Source organism: Papilio polytes, unplaced genomic scaffold (genome assembly GCF_000836215.1).
Source record: "Papilio polytes unplaced genomic scaffold, Ppol_1.0 DF822289.1, whole genome shotgun sequence".
In the NCBI taxonomy this organism is placed as follows: domain Eukaryota; kingdom Metazoa; phylum Arthropoda; class Insecta; order Lepidoptera; family Papilionidae; genus Papilio; species Papilio polytes.
Window position 1 is genome coordinate 1,575,887 of NW_013526915.1, and position 6,788 is coordinate 1,582,674.

A 6,788-nucleotide genomic window follows, 5' to 3' on the forward strand; every position below is an offset into this window, starting at 1 on the left:
CGGTTGAGTCGGTTCCTTCCCATTTAATTATAGTGAAGCCACAATCAACGGTCAATCAGCGTTCACTGTAATCAGACGATCTCAGACTAGTTGCTAGTTAATGATTGGACAATAAGACGGTTTAATGATTATAATATAAGGCGTAGAAACATTATCTCATGATCTGCAGGACAACCTCAGACTTGCTAAGTATACTAATACATGTTTATTTGTGTGTATAAAAATTTACAAGATATCAAATGATTGAAAATTGTTGAATTGCAGGCAATTTAGGTCAGGGCTTTATTTACTGGTTAAAAGTGAAGTTTACAGTGTGGAGGGTTTTTTAAGTGCTGACTTACTACATTGAATCTATGAGACAACATGGTATGTTTTTGTTAAAATTGATTTTGATTTATTGATGAAATAAGTTTAATTAAGTAATCACTAAAAGTTATAAGGTAAAAATTGTCATAAAAGGAATGGAAATATTACTCACGTATAACTTGCGATCAACATCTTTCGACGGCTTGGTCCATTTTACCTAAGGCGGTGTAAGGTTTTATTCTTTTTGAGCTGTAATAACTATTAAGATATGATTATAATATAACCATAAGGTTTTTAGTTACTTTTGGTTATTCTACTGAATTCTACAGAAGTGTAGAATCTTCGTAATCGCTATTATTAGTTTTAATTTAAAATATCGGTGTAAGTTCAAGTACGTAAGTTATAAGAGCAACAAACATGTCAAGATGGAAAAGGTCACGTAAACAAGATCGGCAATGAGGAGAAATTGCGGGTAATTATTGTGCGAAATGTCAGTGCTGGAATCTTTTATAAATACCGGCTTTTTATTCTTTATTATTGTAGGTACAATCTGTATAGTGAGGTTGTATTTTTTATTGCAATAACATGCCGTAATAATCAGTCACGTTTAAAGTGTGAATTTATAAATGTGACCGTGAATAATTACGTTTGAATATAAGACTTATGTCAAATATTCCAATGATAACAGGCTTATAAAATCGTCTCCTTGTACTTACCCCCTCTAGGAGGGTTAGCGCGTGAAGTATTCGTTCTTCAGATCCATATTCCGGCATAACACTGCAACAATATGTTGATATTAAAAAATGACATCAACTATAACCTGTTGTAAGGACCCTTAAAAGTATTTATTATATTACAATCAACGCTGACATCACCATCCAACAACATTGATCAACACAAATTAAATGTTACGCATTATATTTTAAAAATGATTTAAAAAGGAAGTGAAATGTGCGCGGGGTATGCCAGGGCGCATGTCGGTCAGCAAGGTCGGCAGGAGGATGCGCGCAACTGGGTTGTCGTCGCCTCTGATCGTAAAACGTTGCGTATACCTTGCACTAGTAAACATACGCTAAATTAATGTGCAACATTTTGTGTTAAAGATTCACATATAAAAATTGAATTCTCGCAACTGTCCAGTCTAGTATGAACCACACATTGGATTACAATATTTTTTTAAAAACAATGCTGGTGGCAAATTCTTTTTGATATTTTATGACGTCATCTATATATTCTTCTACTTGATATTCTTGACATTACCAACCAACACATCATGTATATTACGGTTACAACTCTTAACATGTATTAATATAACGTTAAATCACCATTCATAACTAGCAATTTTTACATTATAAATGTATGTTGTTATGGTTATTAAAATAGTTTTATAATTACTATAATTGTTTACGATTCTACAACCAAAGTTCTACTGTAACTATGTCAATTACTTGCAGTGACATTTACAAAGAAAGTGTACTTGTTGCACCATGGCATGTCGAATGGTTAATACAATGAGCGCGCATGTCGCGTGCCAATCGGGCCGGATACGACACATACATTTCTAGGAGAGCTCGCCATTTATCCTATCTCCTTACGCGGATATTTTTTTCCTAAATAGAACTAAATAATTTCTGCCAGAGAATAAAATATGATATTAGTTATGTATTTATAGAAACGTCACTATGTGGAGTTTAGTAATGATGATATCTGTTGAAGACCAAAGCCTATGACGTAATTATAATAATTCTAATTCCGATGCCTCCAATGAAATTTACCAAGAATGTTGTCGAACGTTCAACCTAAATATGTCTAATACATGATTAGAACCGCCTACGTTTAGACGATCAACAAGATGAATATTATAACATAAATTGAACCTTATGTCACTAGATATAGGAAACAATTTTTTTGACAAGTTATTACAAACAGTGGCTACTTTCCAATATGTCAATAAGCTTTCGCTATCTGTGACCGCGTCGTTCGGTTTGTTGGCTTAAGTTATTTGTGCATTCCTCTTTTAGGCCCTATAGACGCATTTAATTTATGACGTGACGCATGTTTTACAAATTATAAGTCAAAAACAAAATCGTTCATTCTACAATGAATATTTTAATTAAAGTCTTGTATCTAATATCAATTAATAATTTTGCTTTAGCATGACAATAATATCAAAGAAATTTACATTACGTAACTACAATCATACTAATATTACAAATGCGAAAGTTTGGATGCATGGATGGATGGATGGATGTTTCTTAGAGTTTGTAGCCTAAACGGCTGAACGGATTTCAATGAAATTTGGTTTAGATGTAGGGGATAGTCTGGAAGACACACTTTTGTTTTTTTTTAACTCCACGCAGACTGAGTCGCGGGCGAAAGCTTGTACAGTACATAAATATAAATTAGATAGCTTAGTGCTGTAATTCAATAGATTCAGTAATATAAACCATATTGTAATTTAATTACATTTTTTACATCTAATTTAATTAGTTTTGAATAATAATGTAAAGTATTACAGAGCTTTCTTTTTCTTAATAACTATCCCCCCCCCCTTACCCCCTTTAATCAGTCAGCTTTGATGTTTTATTAGTATTAAATCAACTGCTAACGATGACTTACAGTTAAAATTAATATTATTTAATGAATATGCTAAATTGTATGCCTAAAACACATAATTTTACGTTCCTTGATTCTTCAACAGATTTAATTGGCGTGTAAGGTGACCATGCTTTTGTGAAAATTTGTGAGATTTTTAACAAAAATATAATTAAGTGCCTTCCGAAAAGCTAAATTAAAGGTGTTATTATTTTATTAAGAGGTACTTTAACAAGTAAACAAGCGCTATACCTCGGTGCCATCAGTTGTTAAGTAATTATGTGTTCGAATGATGACATGCACTAGTTTAGTGTGTAAACTGCCTACTCACTGTACATTTAAACATAAAAAAGTTAGTTAACCAACCTATTTTTTATTTCGATTTTGTCCTAGTGTATACAAAATGTTGGTCACCGTAAGTACACACCCAGCCGGCCGAAGCGCGTTCAACATACTAACACACATTTTTCTCCATCAACGCGATTTTATTTATTTATCTGTATTCAAACATTCGTAGCACGTCGTTATGAAGATTAGCATTCTGGATTGGGGCGGATTAGGCCTCAGCGGATGTAGGTCAGATGTTTTAAGGCGTACCGGAAATTAAAATTTAGACTGCCTATAGAGAAATGCAAAAGAATGCACCAAGATGACATATAATTGATACTTCTTTTACCGACGTCGATTTGCCGAAATAACGTAGCGACTGCAGCCCAGAGACGTCCTCAATATCAATAATAAACAGAAAAGGGAAAACTCAGAAATATAATATATCCGCTTCCTAAGTAGGTATCGATAAAACCAAACATTATTTTCTCTAGTTAGATTATCCAATTTTTTAACTCTCGGACCTTCTATTTTCTAGTGTTTAGGCTTTTATTTATTTATTTATTTAATTCTTTTTGCACAACAATTAGTATATAATGTATTTTAACTATGTTGATACAAAACTTGCGCAAAGGCGGACTTATTGCTATAAGCAATATCTTACAGGCAACCCTTTAAGCTTTTAGGTTAGGTTGTATTAAAAAAAAACGCATATATACATCTCTTCTTGTAAGAAAACAGAACCCTTAATCACTGGGTCACTTGATCTTGAAACTGCAGAATCAACTTTGAAGACGTCTTTTACAGTTTAGCTCTGCTACTGCTTGGGTTTAATAGCTTTTTTTTTCTTATACAAAAAGGTTGCAAACGAGCAAACGGCCACCTAAATCCGCTAAATTGCCGAAGCCACCGCTGCCCATAGACATCCGCAATTGCAAATGCGTTGCCTACCCTAAATCAACGGAGGAGAAGACGCACATAAAGAGGATATTTTCCCTTCCTGTGCGTCTCTTCCACCGTCAAATCCACTTTCCCACCCAATCCTTTCATTGATAGAAAAAGGTGGGACGGGAAAGAGACTAAAATTGGGCCTCCGGCACCACACTCATCAGACGAAACGCGGAATTGCTTCCACTTCACGCCTGTTTTTTGTGTGGTCGTGGTATTACTGGGGGCGAGCCGGCCCATTCGAACAAAGATGTTAAAGCGGGCTCTACCACTGTTGCTTTACCCAGATGGTTTTAATAGGGTATTAACTATCCATCAGATATAAATCATTCTAAAATAAAATATATTTTTAAATTATAAACTTCGAAGAACGCCATTCCGAGACCGGTCCGTAGTTATTCACGGCAGAATGATATACTTTCTCTCGAAAACATCCTACCAGAAATATATAACCGTTTCATTTTTTAAATTGAGTTTAAATAATTACAATGATTAACTATCAAACCATCAATTATCTAGCAACGGCCTAAATACTTAATAAAAATGAAAGTTATCGAATATTCTCGAATGTGCTAAATGATCGTTGTTACCGCCTATATCGTTTCGATTTACAAGAAAAGCGTAACTTTGTATAACTTGTTCAGTTTTGTCTACACACTATTATCAGAAGGATCTGACTGTTCTGATAAATCTGTCAGATAAAAGTAACCTTGTGTATCGGGCTAACAGTAACTAGACTTTTTAAAGAAATACTCTTATCTTTTTGATATTATAAGGTTGCGTAGTGATATTACGCGGTGAACATTTATGTCGCACAATTCCCGAGTCACAGTATTTACTAATTGATAAAACATGTAAGAAGTTACTTTAGTCAGTCGCCAACTTAATACAAAATCTTGTGATCCAAAAACCTTTTTCACATACTTTTAGTAATTGATTTATATAATTGTTATTTTGTCTTTTAACTTATGAAAAAAAGAGATATTCACTTTTAAAATAACTATAAATTACGAACAATTTAGAAGACAGGGACCCACTTAATAGTTCCTACTCGTTTGTCGTTAGAAATTAAAACAAACTACAGAACTGGTAGACTCCGTGTGTTTAGAAAGCACAAGTGCGTTTTTATTGACACCATGTTTAAATATCCTATTTACCTAGACTTTCCATTAACTAAAACTTCCCAAACAAATGATTTTATTTATTTAATTTTATAATAGCGACTACTTCTAATAATAATCATTTATACAAAAGACCAAGGGACCATTTGAGCTCTTATGATGCGAATACCAAATAGCGAAAAGCAGCACCAATAGACATCTGTAACAATTAAAAGAGTTGCAAATGCATTGTCTTTGTTCTTTGTCAGATCAGTAAATAAACAGAGTAAGGGATATTTCCCTTTCCCCACGAAGATTGAAAATGAGATTTCATCATCGATCACAGATCAGTGAACGGTTAAAAAATACAGTAAAATAAATATATCGAAGAAATTTAAATGAAATATAAAGTGTCGAAGAAAGTTTATAAAGAGCCACCACAAGAGTTGTCGAGTGAACGCCCACATTCGAAGTTAATTATAAAAAAGGGCAGCCGGTTAAGAATGTAAATATCGAAAGCACTCACTTCAATTACACTGCGAACAGCTCTTGAAACAATTTTGGGCATCCTTAAAGATTGCTACTTTTAAATCAAAGACAAATAAAATTGTTTTTTAATTTAATTTAGTACTTGCCAGCTGTTTCTCGCGACTTCGCCAGCGTGAAATTAAAGAAAAATACAGCCTATTTTTCTCACTGATAAAATAGCTTTATAATGGTGTAAGAATTTTTAAAATCTGCCTAGTAGTTTTCGAGTTATTTCAATATATACAAAAATACATATCTTTCCTTTTTATAATACTAGTATAGATAAAAACGTCATTAATTTGTAATATTGATATTACTAAAACCGTGTACTTGTCAAATAAATAACTTACTAGCTTCCGCCCGCGACCCCGTCCGCGTGGAATTTAAAAAAAAAAACAAAAGTGAGTAGTAGCCTATATGTTCTTCCGGACTATCCTCTACATCTATACCAAATTTCATCGAAATCCGTTCAGCCGTTTAGGCTAAAAACTTTAACTAACATCCATCCATCCATCCATCTAAACTTTCGCATTTATAATATTAGTATGAAGTATGAAGTATGAAGTATGAAGTATGAAGTATGAAGTATGAAGTATGAAGTATGAAGTATGAAGTATGAAGTATGAAGTATGAAGTAAGAAGTATGAAGTATGAAGTATGAAGTATGAAGTATGAAATATGAATTATGAAGTATGATTAACGCGACCCGTTACAATTTAACATAAACCTGAAGTATTAACTATTTCCTTTTTAATGTAATCAATTGATTTAAATGTAGAACATTTTCACCAATTTCGTTTCGCCACTCCTATACATTGAACCGTCTCGCATAACAAGTAGGTTTATAGCCCAATATTCAGATGTGGTTTGTCTTCTAATTTACATTGTCAAGGTCACTGACCTTAAATAACTAATCCGAAGGTAAACACACCATAATTGTAGTCCCTTTTATGACACCCTTATACAATAAGGAAACAATAACTA